The sequence below is a fragment of the Talpa occidentalis genome, unplaced genomic scaffold (assembly GCF_014898055.3).
Source record: "Talpa occidentalis isolate TD23 unplaced genomic scaffold, MPIMG_talOcc4v2.1 talOcc4.14, whole genome shotgun sequence".
In the NCBI taxonomy this organism is placed as follows: domain Eukaryota; kingdom Metazoa; phylum Chordata; class Mammalia; order Eulipotyphla; family Talpidae; genus Talpa; species Talpa occidentalis.
Genome location: NW_023601433.1, coordinates 60602608 through 60617644, shown reverse-complemented (window position 1 = coordinate 60617644; position 15037 = coordinate 60602608). Strand labels below are relative to the sequence as shown.

The 15037-nt window shown below is 40.4% G+C and overlaps 1 protein-coding gene across 2 annotated transcripts in view; it reads right to left on the bottom strand.

The window, feature by feature from the left end:
- Positions 1–13412, bottom strand: part of PROSER2 (proline and serine rich 2) — a 33813-nt gene extending 20401 nt beyond the window's left edge. The window contains exon 1 of one of the 2 annotated variants that reach the window (XM_037510604.2): positions 13299–13412. The gene's annotated coding sequence lies outside the window, so the exon portion shown is untranslated. Of the gene's footprint in view, positions 1–12945; positions 13018–13298 lie in introns of those variants that run through there. The other variant, XM_037510603.2, reaches the window with a different exon arrangement.
- Between the last annotated feature and the right edge of the window lie 1625 nt (positions 13413–15037).

The following is a 15037-nucleotide window of genomic DNA, read 5'->3' as shown; positions in this document are numbered from 1 at the left end:
CACCCCTGTCTGCTTTGCCACTGAAGAGTCTGCTTGATTCCAAGAGGCACCTAACTCCCAAGGCTAGAAAAACGGAAAAGGAAGATTTCTTTGGAAGTTTGAAGAATAAAGATGGATCAGATTGTTTTATCAGTTGCAAACCTCTGAAAGGCCCAGTGTCTAAGGAAATGACATAGGAAAGAAAAGACATACATAATCTAGAAACACTGGGGGAATTTAGGAGAGAAGTGCTAAAAATGGCATGGCTTTAATAGGAAGAAGAAAGAATCCCTGAAGATAAACTTCTTGGCTCATAGTGTAGCTCAACATTAACCTGGGAAAGGATAACCAGATCTAATTTACTTAAGAATCTAAGCTGGAAAAAATATATTAAGTTCCTTCACATTCATGCCTACTCGGTGGGGGAAGGAGCTCATACCTTATAAGACTTAGATTCCCTACAAGCAGGTTAAACAAAATCACAAGGCCGGTTATTGTCTTTCGTAGTTCTGAACACCAATGGGAAAATTATCCACCTTAACCAAGTGATGTGGAACTAATTTTGCTTAGCCTGTCTATATTATACTTTAAAAACAGAACAGCTCCAACTTATTGCTGAGGTAAAATCTTCACAGAAGATCCAGGATTCTGGAACCTACGGAGCTATAAGTCAGCTTTATGGACTCTCCTTGTCTGGACACCCCTGTTAATCAGCAGTGCTAAGACAGTCAGCAGAAGCAGTTTAGCTGGGAAATGGGTAGACATAATTCTTTTTTTTTTTTTTTAGATATTTATTTATTTTTTATTTATACAAGAGCTGGGGTACAGGCGCGGGAGGGTGAGAGAATTCACCAGAGACAGAGCAGGGAGCAGAACAGGCAGATGGATGGAAAGCACTGCTGAGGGGAGCAGCAGGTGAGACAGAGCGGTCTGCTGTGCCATGTGGGTGTCTCCCTGGCTGGCTGGGATTGAACCCACACCGCAGAGGCTGCGGACAGTGCCACAGCACTGCACTCAACTGGCTGCGCCACTCAACTGGCTGCGCCACCAGGGAGGCCCCGGGTAGAAATAATTCTCTAAAAAAATCCCCTTTGTCATTATGCTATGTAATGAAAAAAGATAAATATTGGATAGTTTCATTTATACGTGGACTTCAGAGAAACCAAACAAAGGGTCAAGAAAAGACAAAACTGGCAAGCCAACCATAGACCAGGCATACAACAGAGGGGAAGGGGAGGGGTCATAACTGGGGAAGGAAGAGCACAAGGGACTATGGTGATGGGTCATGGGCACTATAGTGGTAGGATAACTATGGGGGCCACACCAGAGGGGAGAAATCAAATATTGCCCCAAATTATCAATGATGTAAAAAAATAAATTTTTTAAAAAATATTTTATATAATTATTACATCATTTTTCATTTTTGCACAATGTATGCATTTTCATTTTGGTTATATTCCCCATACAATTGCACCCCCCCTTATTTTGACCCTAATCCTTCCTCTCCAGCCCCCTTCTGCCCCCCCGCAGTGCATCTCCAGTCCATAGTTGCTTGTTGATTTTAATTTTTACTTTGTATTAATTAGTCTTTTTCCTGGTCCCTTATTTAGGTTTTCTAAATTCCTGCTATGAGTGAGACCACCTAGTATTTTTCTTTTTCTTTCTGGCTTATTTCACTGAGCATAATCCCTTCTAGCTCCATCCATGTTGCTGCAAACTGCATGCGTTTATCTTTTTTGAATGCTGAGTAATATTCCATTGTGTATATGTACCACATCTTCTTGATCCAGTCATCCATTTTTGGGCATTTGGGCTGTTTCCAAAGCTTAGCTATTGTAAACAGTGCTGCTATAAACATAGGGGTGCAGGTGCTCTTTGGAATTGATGTTTCTGTGTCCTTTGGGTAAATACCTAGGAGTGGAATTGCTGGATCATATGGAAGCTCTATGTTTAGTAGGTCCAGAAATCTCCACACAGCTCTCCATAGTGGCTGGACCAGTTTGCACTCCCACCAACAGTGCAGGAGAGTTCCTTTTTCTCCACACCCTCGCCAACATTTGTTGTTGCTAGTTTTTTTAATATGTGCCATTCTCACTGGTGTAACATGGTATCTCATGGTAGTTTTGATTTGCATTTCCCTGATTACTAGTGATGATGAACATTTTTTCATATGCCTGTAGCCATAATCATCAAAACTGCATGGTATTGGAACAAGAACAGACACACCAACCAATGGAACCGAATAGAAAATCCAGAAATAAACCCACAGATTTATGGTCAACTAATCTTTGACAAAGGAGCAAAGAATATGCACTGGAGCAAAGAATATGCACTGGAGCAAAGAAAGTTTGTTCAATAAATGGTGCTGGGAAAACTGGGTCACTACATGCAAAAGAATGAAGCTTGACCACTACCTCACACCATGCACGAAAACCAACCGAAAATGGATTAAAGAACTAGACATAAGACCTGAAACCATAAAATATATAGAAGGAAATATAGGTGAAACACTACATGGCATGAACCTCAAAGACATCTTTACAGATACATCACCCAAAGCAGTGATAGTGAAGGCAAAGATAAACAGCTGGGACTACATCAAATTAAAGAGCTTCTGCACAGCAAAAGAGACAATAATCAAAACAAAGAGAAACCCCACCGACTGGGAGAACATTTTTGCACCCAACACTAATGATAAAGGACTGATCACAAAAATCTGCAAAGAGCTGATGAGACTCAACAAAAGCAAAGAAAATAATTCAGTCAAAAATGGGCAGAAGAGCTAAAAAGAAACTTCTCCAAAGAGAAAGAAAATAAATTTTTAAAAATTAAAAAAAAAATCCCCTTTCTGTGTCAGTCTACCCATAATGGCAAGATCAAGAACAATGCCCCACCTAAGTCTCTCTCATCTCCTTCTCTTCACTTCCATTCACAGGGGTTCTGTGAAGATTTGCTTCCCCAAACAATCTTAGATGAGAAATTATAGTTAAAGCTATTGTATATCCCAAAATATCCCAATAACGATATAACAGTTGAGCTACTTTCAGACCTTCAGCTACTTTCTTGACCTTCAAAAACATTAAAAATGAAGGAGCTTCCCAGTGGGAACTGTTTCTGAGTCACCACAGCTCATCATCATGAATGGGCTTTTTCATATGGTTAAACTGTGGGTGAAATTAAGAGAACGCCGCTTTTAATGGAATGTACACACTCTTAGATGAAATAATCAGTAACACAAAATAGCCATTGTTGACTTTCTATGTGAGTAGCTCTCGACAGCATTCCTTCATCTGGACATGGACTGAGAGCCCACCACATACTGGGGATTTCACTTCGACAAGATGGGAGTCTGACACAATTTCTCTCTGGTTCCGAATCAATTTCTATTTTTTATGTAAATAAATGTGTTAATAAAAATGAGTTGTATAAGAAGAAATGAACTACAAGATGAAGCTTGGATGATGCCAGGACAATTTCACTATTCCAAACCATAAGTTAAAAGGAAACTGAGCACTGATATTCTTTCTTTTCTGTTATTCAACTTCATCAGGGTCTTTTTAAAAAAGTTTTATTTATTTATGTGCACAAGAACTGGGGTACAGGCCAGAGGTGTGTGGGGGGGTGAAAGGACTCACCAGAGACAGAGTGGGGAACAGAACAGGCAGACTGACTGAAACACACTGCTGAGGGGAGCAGAGGGCGAGTCAGGAGGGGTCTGCCACACCACATGGGTATCTCCCAGGCTGGCCGAGGATCAAACTTGTGCTGCAGAGACTGCAGATAGCTTCATAGGTTGCATCTTAACCCCTTGTGTCACCAGGAAGGCCCTAAATAACCTTTCTGAAATCCTGGACTGCTTTTGGTATCATGGACCTATCAAAGTTGGCATAGTTTTCATTTTCCTCATCTACACTGCCATGGAACCCACCTGGAAGAACATGGGGCTTTAAAGTGTCTCTCTGAAATCTAGTCAAACTTACCTCTTCAACCTTATTTTCCACAATATAAACCCTTTTATCCAGCCTGATTTCCATGGTGTACTGCTCAGTTGTGAGCCACATTTGAGTACCTCCCAGCTGGTTCTCTTTCCAGTCTTCGAAGTCTAGCTCTAATCTATACCAAACCTTCCTTCACAATGCTCTTCCTCACTGAGCTCCCCACCTGCCCCCTCACTCCATCAGCCCTACTGTTTATATTGCACCATTCGTTAGCTGCATGATGCCCTCTCTGTAACTGATATAATGAAAACATGCAGTTTTCATTACACATGTAATTATTTTTTTCTTAATCAGACTGTAAGTTCCTTATAGATGAAGCTCCTTTTTTTTTTTTTAATAAAATATTAGCTACAAAAGTTTGGATATGTGTCACAAAATATAGACTTAATATTCATGACAATCAAAATTTTATTTTAAAGCTCTAAAACCATTTCATTTCTTGAGAATTTGAGTATTCTTAAAATTGACCTTTGATCCATGAGAAAATAACCACTGAGGAGTAGTTTCAAACATACTAACACTGTTCTAGTAATTATCCTTTTACCTCTATAATACTTATAAAGCAGATCCTTCAAAGTTAGGAGAAACTACTCTCATGCAGCCTATAGATTTCAATCAAAGACAAATGGTGAGCAGAAGGGAAGTGCCTTTAACACAGCCATTGAGGAGATGCTTCTCCTAATGTCACAAATCAAGATATGTTAAAACACTGGCACCAGGGCCTCCCCCATGGTGCAGCGGGTTGAACACAGCGCTGTGAAGCTATCCACAGCCTCTGCAGCACCGATTCGATTCCTGGCTGGCCGGCCGGGGAGATACCCACATACTGCGGCAGACCTCTCCTGTCTCACCCACTGCTCCCCTCAGCAGTGTATTTCAGTCCTTCTGCCTGTTCTGTTCCCTGCTCTGTCTCTGGTGTATCCTCTCACCCTCCCGTGCCTCTGGCCTGTACCCGTTCTTGTATAAAAATAAATTAAATAAATCTTTAAAAAAAAGTTTGTTATAAAAAAAAAACCCCACTGGCACCACTAAATACACTAGGCACACTTACTAGTAATGCTTCCCAATACTAACATGTAATAACGATCAATAAGAATGCATGTGTGTATAGTATCTACAGGTGTCATTCATGAACAAAAGTAACTTCAAAACTGACCCTCTATACAAATAGACTGCAGTAAACTATGTATTAACTCTTCTTGAGTTCAGGCTTTCTCAATATCAAGAAAACAGAAAACTCAGAAAGAAAAGAATGCTTCCAAAAATATTCATGAAGCCATTTAGTAGACCTAGGCCTGGGTCCCAGTTCTGAAGATCAAAGGCAACTAATTCTTCCTCAGGTAGACACTACTTGTTTCTGGGAGCAGAAAGTGAGTTTTGTGCTGGGGTTTAACAAACATTGATATGGTCCGTGGCTTTGCAACCTTTTCATAGGATTTTACTTTTTCTCTGGTTGGAAGTTTTTCTTATTCTGAAATGTCTTCTGAAAGAACTTAGGTACAAACTCTAACTGGCACTCAAGGTATTCAATACAAATTTAAAAATGTAAAGATTAGTAATTTTCTTCAGAACAACTATCATGCTTTCATTTAGATTTTTCTTGCAGAAGTTCTTTCTGAGCAATGTAGAAAAACAAGGTCAATTTCAGAGTCTCAACTGTGAATAGTTTCAACAATTAACAGGAGGCAGTAATTTAGTTAGAGACACATACCACATGAAAGAAATCAATTCGCCTACACCAAGCAAACAAGCTCAAGAGTGAAGCCTCACCTGGGTGGAAGGATTAACAGTCTGGAAGGAAGACACCGCCTACCACCAGTTCATGATCACTGAAGGTAAGACATGGAAATTAGATTTTCCTAAAGTAAACCCTCATCTGAAAACTACCTTAACTAGATTTCAGATGAGTTCCTAGTACTGAAAAGGAGGAACCCCCCAAGAGCAAAATCTAGTTCTAGCTACTGAAATGTTTGCAAAGGTAAACACTTTAAACTTTTACTCTTAGCCCATTTGTAAAAACTGGCACTCTCTATGCCAGTTGCATTTCTGGGCTCTTTAGCAAATTAAAAAAAAAAAAAAATCCCAATTCAAGTTGTTGTTCTTCGTTTGTTAAACAAGTTGTTGATTTTTCTCTTTATTTAGTTAGTAAACATCACAGAGCACCCACTATGGTCTAGTGAAGTAAAATGTAGTATTTCTTACTTGGAAGTAATAATTATACCTTATTGTTTTATAGTGACTTTCTCCCCTGAGCTCAACATTCTTACTTGAATTTTTCATTCATTCTCACAACAAAAATAAAGCTGACTTAGAGCATGTTCTTTTTAGCACTTGGTATTTACAATACCCGGTTAGATTGGCAGCAGGGATCTGGTTTACATATCTTTATAAAGTTGAACAGATTTAAATCCAAATGGGGGAAGAGGGTGGTGGCAGGCTCACACAAGACCTCCTGCTGGGTCAGACCAGGTATCAAACTTTCAATCCCCTTTTCCAAAAGCTGTTTGTTGGTCCTGTAGGGAAAGAACATTTAACCTGTCGATGCATATACAGAGGTCTTGTTCTCCCCCATTTTCCCTAGACACCTCCTGGGAACCCAGAAACAAGTTGCTCATTTCAAATCCAGGCTTTGGTGCACAAACTCATATCCCAGTTTTAAAAGAGGGGTAGAGATAAGGGGTTTTCAATGATTTTTCAAGAAATGAAGACAACAAAGCAAATGTTTGTTGAAGAAAACTGCATCACCCCAGCGAACAGAGAGGAGATACAATTCAAGATTTGCCCTTCAACATCTCTCAGGGTAAACATGGCACCACTAAGGAGCTCACCTGTGCAGTTTGATAATTACTGGAATTAAGACAAAGGTGCTTGGCTACTGAAGCATTCAGCCTTGTAAACCTCATCATCTTAGAAAACAAACGCAAACTAACATCCTGATGAAATGAGAATTAGCTAAGAAATACAATATTTAAGTACACTGTATTTTTACATGAATTTTTCAAGTTCACGGACTAAACTCTTACAATGGTTGCAAATGAAAGGACCTAACAACTGGCCTGTGATGATAGATTGACTCACACGAAGCCGAGGTTTTTCATTTGCATAGGTCAAAAATAGCTGAATATTCATAATTTTATATGGTCGGCATAATGTTTTTGGAGTTGAATTAATGATTATCAATGTAAAAGAGTATTTTTTTGAGATGAAATTTTGGTTTATGTATGGTTCCCTATATGTTAATGTTAAAATGTTTTTCCTCAGAAAACACCACTAAGACAAATACCTGATGATTTAACTTATATGTGGAATAGTGAGAAATAAAACCAAGGCACAGAAAAACCAAACCCAAACAAACCCTAGAAATCTGACTGTATCATCGAAGCTACCTGGGGAGGGGGCCCATAGTGGAGGGCTCCTGGTGCTTTGTGGTGGCCTAATAGTGTTATAACATCACCCAGAAAGGTGTCAAGCTGTACCCCCAAATCAGAACCAATGTTGGAAACCATTGCTAACTTGATAAAAGCAATACAGAAAAAAAAACCAAACCTCTAAAATCACAATAGGAATCAATAAGGGAAAAGACATCTTAAACACAACATATTCACCTCACAAATATTTTAAAGACCTGATTCATAAAGTGAGGTTGCCTGCACTAGCAGGAGCTCAGTCAACAAATTCATTGGTAAGCTAGTGTGTGCAGGACAATTTAATCTCTGAAGTAATGGAAGAGCTGTATCTAGGTGCATCTTCGCCATATCTCAGCTCTCTGCTCTACAATGCTTTTTAAAACGCTTTGCTCCAAAATGTCTACTCTATGTTTGAACTTTTCAGTGCTATCCCTTTGTTTGTACCATTTTCCCTTAATCTCTTTATTTCTTTCCTTCCTTCCTCAGCCCATTGATGTATTTCCTAAGTATATCCATGCTACTCCACAGTAAAGCCAGAAAACAAGATCTGCTATCATAATCCACACAGAAAGCTTCAATGGTTAATTCAAGGCTAACCTCTTCATTGTGCTAATCATCAAAGCCACAATTCTAGCATCCGAATTCTCCCCCTGTTGGGTCCAGTTCAAATGCTACATTCTCCATAGAGGTTCTGACCTCCTGAATGAAGGATACTGTCTATCTTCTGCTCCCTAAAGATTTGTCACGACCTTTGCTATCAACTCACATTTGACATTTATCTTCTCTCCTTGACTTGCCCTCTAAGTTTCATGCATCTCTGTGTTCCCAGCTGTGCCTGGCATGGCAGGAATTTAAGTCTTCACTAAAGTTCTTCAAACCCTCTGAATCTTTACAGAAAAATACCAAAGGTACCATTTTGGAAGGCAGCTATTAACCAATATGACCTGTTCAGTCTACAATAAAAGAGCACAGACATCTTTTTTTTTTTTACACAAGAAAATTCCTTTTAGTAAGTAGCACAAAATAAACTTAAATGCACTCACAGAATGAGGTTTGTAAAGGATAGCTGAGGCAAATGATTAATTTATAATCTCTAGTTTCAAGGTCTGAGAAGTCCTGAGAAGTCATTTTAACTTACCCCAATGTTTACAGATCAGGAAACCAAGCTCCAGAAAGGTAACAGGGGTAACCCAGGGTCATACAGCTATTTGGTGATGACACCTGAGGTGGATTCCCTCACTTCTAGTTTAGTACTTCTCTTTTCTCCTATGTTAAGATTTGTTAATGTATTAATTTTATAAATAAAATGTGATCGGAATACATCAAAAAGAGAAATATGAGAGGACTGACATACTTCTATGTCCACTCACTTGCTCAGTGCTCAGCATACTGTAGTTGGTCAAACAGTCCACAAATATTTTTGAATGAACAGATGAACACCCCAGGCCTTTCCATCCACAACTACAATAGGCAAGTTTTAAATATTTCAAAGCACTAGTTAGACAATTCTTCTCTTAGGAGGAGCAGCAGAAACAGAAGGAAATTTGGAGAAGAAAAATAACATACAAACCAAGCTCATAAAAATGACCACACTTACTTATATGCAACATTCGATATACAAGCTAATACAAAAAAGAATAAAGTCCTTGAATAGCTATTTCTCCAAAGGACATTTACAAGTGGCCAAGAAGCACATGGAAAAGATAATTGACATTAGCATTCATTAGAGAAATGAAAATCAAAAACAACGATGAGATACCATTTAACACCCACACCCACTAGGATGTCAATTTAAAGAAAAAACAAAAACCACACACACACAAGAACAAGTGTTGGCAAGGATATAGGAAAACTGGAATTCTCATATGTTGCCAGTGGGAATGTATGTAACATGGTGCCCCTACCATGGGTAAGTCTGGTGATTCCTCAATAGATTAAACACAGAATTACTACATGACTCAGGAATTCTACTCTCAGGTATGGATCCAAAAGAACTGAAAACAAATACTCAAAAAACTTATACACAAGTATTCATAAAATACAACTCAATAATCAAAAGGTGGAAACAAATGTCCATGAACTAATGGATAAACAAATTGTGGTATATCCATACAAAGAAATATTATTCAGCCATTAAAAAGGAACAGCTTATATGGTACAACATGAGTAAAATCTTCAAAGTATTGTTAAGGGAAAAGGTTCACATATTGTGTTTTCACATTTATATGAAACATGGAGAACAGACAAGTCTACAGAGACCAAAAGTAGATTAGAGGTTGCCAGGAGCCAGGGTGAGGGGAAATGGGAAGTGACTGCTTACTGAGTTTCCATATGGGGTCATAAAAAAGTCGTGGTACTGACTAGTGGTGTTGGCTGCACAACATTGTGAAGGTATTTTTTTACATTTTAAATACATACAGTTTATTGAATGTCAATTACAACTCAGTAGAACTATTTAAAAGAAAATAAAATAGGATAGGAAAAGATGCATTAAGCAAATATTCACAACAGCAACAATGAAACTATCATATCGACTATATTACCTATCTAAAATAGACTTTAAGATAAAATCTGTATTTTATCTTAGTAAAAGTAACTGTAATGATAAAAGTCCAACCCTACCGCTGTTGTATATTTAACAATATAAACTTATAAATGTGTATTGTTGGACATAAAAAAAATATGAAATTTCAGTACAAATTTGTACCAAATTTTAGTACAAATAGAATATTTTTAACTCAAAATACAAGATATTGACAAATCCCCCATTGTAGTGAGATCTTTCAATTATTGGCATCAAGTAGACACAAAATTAATGAGGAATAATGCCATCCAAAAGGGTCATTTAGTCATTAGATGTATACCACTACTGAAAGAAAACACATTTTTCTCAAGTACATATAATGTAAATGTACTTATTTAAAATGATAAACAGTGTTCTATGTATTTTATGGCAATAACAAAATGAGAATCAAGTTTTCACAGTACTAGTACCTCTGGAAATGTCCAGTCTGAAGACATGCAGTCATCAAGAGCAAACACATCATGTTCAAGAAAGCAGAACATTTAGCCCTCCGCACCACATTCTCACCAATCCTGACTGCAGGTTATAAACCCAGCACCTATTTCTTAAAAAAGGTCTCAATATTAGTGCTCAAGGTCTAGAAGAGTCTAGAAGCAAGAGGCCTGCATGATTAAAAGGTACAGGTTCACTGTGTTGATTCCACAAGACTGACCCTGCTAGCACAGAGGGCAGAGTCAATGTCGACAGAGGCTTCTCTGCCATGGCCTGCAGATGCACCCAAAGATTTCAGAGGTGAGTGATGCAGCCTATCAGCCTATCAGAGACAAAGTTTAATAGGAGTTGGAGTTTTATTACAGTTGCCAACAGCATCCTCCTTAGAGCACACAGGCAGCTAAGAAGCCACAAGTCCTACCAGCAGAAAGGGCAAAGGCAGCCTAAGTGAAATGTTGCTCTTTACCACTAAAGAAAAGAGTTCAAGTTCAGGGATGCTCCTAGGATTGCCTGGTTCCTACCCCAGAAGGCTGTCCAGCCACTGGCGGCTGTCCCACAGCCATGTAGATAAGACACACTTGAACCTTTTGTTCCAGAGGATCCTTGTTCTCAGCTCAGCTCCACCCAACCCTTCACCTCTCTTCCTTCAGGTTTCAAAGCTCCACTTGACTCTTGTAGTTATTCGAGATGATCTTTAGAATCGACACAGGGTGTCAACTATAGGCTCCTTAGGTGTCTGAGAACCTTGGAACCTGGGCCAGGTGTATCTTCAGCTCCTGATGCAGGCTTACTTGATCCGGTTTTAATCAGTTTGGGCCATATGGCTGTCAACCAGATACGCGTGTATGCCCAACAATGAGCTCAGTGCTTGGCACAGTGTTGGCGGTCAGTCTGCAAAGATTGCTGAATAGATGAACATGCCAGGCCTGTAACGAGGGGGCATTGTGGAGTGTAACAGACTCAGTGTCTTAAAAGGGATTCTCCTCTTTCCAGCCTTCTCCAAATGATCACTCTTAATTTTGACTTTCTGATATCCAGTAATGGAGAAAATGTGTTATGTGTAAATTAGCAGCAACTATATATATATATTTTAAAAGTTCACTTGAAGTGCTGTTACCAAGGAATATATCCAGTCACTTCAAAATGGTTCTTACTGGTCTGGGCAAGAAATTACACAGGATTCCATACATATACTGTCAAGTTTGGCAAGAAAGATTTTAGACAACTTCCATCCTTCCCACCCAACCCCAAGTAAATAGGGCATTTGTTTGTATTCCCACATTGGCCTCCTGAAGGAAAATACCTCCTCCACCTAGAAAAACAATCTGTAACATTCAGACATGAAGCTTTGAGGCAAGCTTTTTAGTGCAAGCTAAATCTTATGTACTGCTTTGAAAAAAATAATAAAGGAGAAATTTTTTTAAAATAAAAATTTCTCCTCAGCATTTCCCTTACATTTACACTTATATCTGACTGAGTGTTTCTATACCTTACAGAAACGCAGATTTTTAAAAAAGTTCTCCATTAACATACAGCCTGAATGTTTTACTTCGTTTGGGAAGAGATGGGGAAGACACAAGAATAATTTTCCTTTGCTCCCTTTAAATTTTCTGCCCTACACAACTAGGTCCTGGCAAAGAGTTAAAAGTTTTTTGAGGTTAGTTCCTGCGGTTTTTTTTTTTTTTTTTAAATCTAGATGCTTAAATTTAGACACGGTAAAACAATACTGAGAAGCTTTCAAAGCCTTGGAGAAATACTGGCGTTTAGTTTATTCTTTTGTTAAAATACCACCACATCTGCCACATTTTCTTCTCTTATTTAATCCGTCCTGCCCGGGCCCACCTTCACCTCCTCCACTGCCGCGTGATTCAGTTACCTGTTGGGGTTCGAGGGTTAAGGAACGGTGGTAAGGACACAAATCGAGTGGTCCTTTTGCGCAAGACCCAAGTTTAACAGGTGGCTTTGGCCATCGCCAGGCAATTTTAGACTCCCACCCTCCTCCCCAGGTGCCAGTGCCCGGGAATTCCGGGGCCGCGGCAGCAGGTCGGGCCCCGAGACCCAACAGTGAGGATAGGGTTGGGGGCCAGGGGCAGCTGACCCCAAACCAGACACTGTCACTGACCACCGTGCGCTCCCACAATAGGGTAACCTCGGAATCGCAAATCTTCCCAACAGAGGGGGCACGCGAACCCCTAAAATTCCAAAGGAGGCTCTCGGTTTTCCAGGTAAGGCCACCAGGTTGCCCGCACTTCGCGACGACCGCCCCGGGCATTGCGCTCGCCCTTCCGAACTTTCAGGAGGGGCGCGGGCCGGCGAGGTCGGGGTGAGCGAGCGCGCTCCAGGAGGCGTGGGAAGTGCAGGCAGCAGGGTTATGCGAAAGGGGAATCTCCCTTCTTCGCCCGAAACCCACCCGAGCCCAAGCCCCCCTCATCAGACCCCAAACACCACCCGACTCCCCGACGTGCCAGGCGAGGGAAGCAGCTGCCAGGGCGCCCGCGCGCCGCTCTAAGCCCTTCGCGGATCGGAATCGAAAGCGCGCACTCACCTGGCAGGAGCCCCCTCCCCGGGGATCGCAGGTGCCCGCGCAGGTCGCCGCCCGGAGCCCTCAGCTCGCCACCCGGAGCCCTCGCGGCTCAGCCCGCGCGCGCCTGCCGGACAGTGCCGGACCGCCCCGCCGCGCCCGCTCCTGCGCGCTCCCCCTCGCGCGCTTCCACCCAACCCCACCCCCGCCCGGGGCTCGGCCCCTCCAAACCCGACCGAGCGCCCCGGGCGTTTAAAGCGACAGGCCCGGGTGCTGGAGCTGCCGCGTGGCCGCCTGCCAATGGGGGTCCTCCGTCTCGGGTTGAACTTTGGACCGGGACCCCTGTGGGTGAAAGCCCATCCCTACCCCCGACTTACATTCGCGGAGAAAAGCTTTAGGGATTGGCGTTTGCAGCTCGGAACGAGACGGGACTCTTCCCAGCCTGCTGTGGTCAGTTCTGGGAGGTGGTGTTGTGTTTGACCATAGTCTTAACTTCTATGTATGGAATGCTTGCTACTTTCAGGCCTGCATTTAACACATACTGTGGCCTTTAACCCTAGAATAAGTCTCTGATTTCTTATGCCCATTTCACAGAAGAGGAAAATTGGGGCTCAGAGAGTTGAAGAATCTTCCAGAGTTCTTGACCCCATTACATGTAGTATTTTCTTCTTTATCATTGTGGAACCGAGGCTAATAGCTGGTTGGGAAAGTTGTGTAAGTTGGTGGTTACTGTCACCAGCGTTTCATGGGATGGAACAGCTCTCTAAGGAGGAAGAAAGCAAGAGTTATGAGGTTTTATTAATTGTGGGGTTTGTTATGGGCTCGAATGCTGGACATCAGAGAATGTGTACTCCAAATACTGTTCGTGTTTATCCCCATTTTACAGAAAACTAAGGAAGGAAGTGGTTGGTTGTGCAGAATGACTGAGTCACTGCAGTGCTTAGGGTTGAGCCCCAATTCCTTACTCCTTAGATCATTTCTTTGCCTTTCGAAGCAAGAGATACCTGATTAAAGGGAAGAAAACTTTTTCACTAATAACACATTGGCCTCATCTAACTCCCTGCATCTTTAATTAATGTTTACAAAGCACTTTACCCAACATGCTAGTTAATTAGGCAAGTACTATTATCCTCTTTCTGAATCAAATCCAGAAGAGGATTAATTCTATTAGTCCTTAATCCTTGATGGATAATAGACCTCAGCTTTCTGTTTATGTTCTTTTTTTTCCCTTTAAAATTTAGTTCTATGTTATGTTAAATACTAATGTATCATGGAAATAAGAGAAATGATTAGTGGAAAAAGAGAGATCAAAATTATTATCATTACTGGTAAAAGATGTGATTATGATCTTTAAACGCCTAAAGAATTGAAAAATGGAATAACTGAATTCAAGAAAGAAGCCAAATATCAATAGAACTATACCAAAAAATAGCTTTCTTATTTATCATCAATAACCACTAAAAATATAAAGTTGTGGGGAAAAGTCTGTTCACAATCATTTGCTCTCTCTCTCTCTCGGAAAACAAGAAATGACTTCAAGGGGGAATTTAAAGATAGTTCTTCATGATTTAAATAATGTCAAGGGAGAAAAAAGGAACAAAGAAACACCTGGAGGGCCTTTTTAATGATATACTTTAAAACCCATGAAATATACAAAAACTTCTTTATATTCACTTGACTTTTTAAATAAATATCTTCTGAGATTGGACTTTGCTAAGAAAATATTGGTAATAATGACCCTCAAATATTAGACAAGTATTCCTGTGAGCTTTGCGTAAACTGAAAATTTTTAAGTAAACCCAAAGAATTAAGCCAAACATGTTTTTATTTTATAGTATAGAATGGACTTGAGCAACGGTGGTATCTGTGATGGCCACTAGAGGGAGGCAAACAGGAAGAAAGAAAGTCAATTTCATGAATTTTCCTTGCTAAAAAATTGCAACATTTTAGAGCTGAAAGGGGAGATGGCAAAAGACATGATTCTTCCGCTTAGAAGATGTGCTGCCTTGGGGTGTTTATTCTTTTGATTCTCAGTTTCTCATTTATTCAATGAGGCTAATGACACCTAAATTATGAAGCTAAAATTATAGCTTACCTGAGCAACAACAGATGAAAA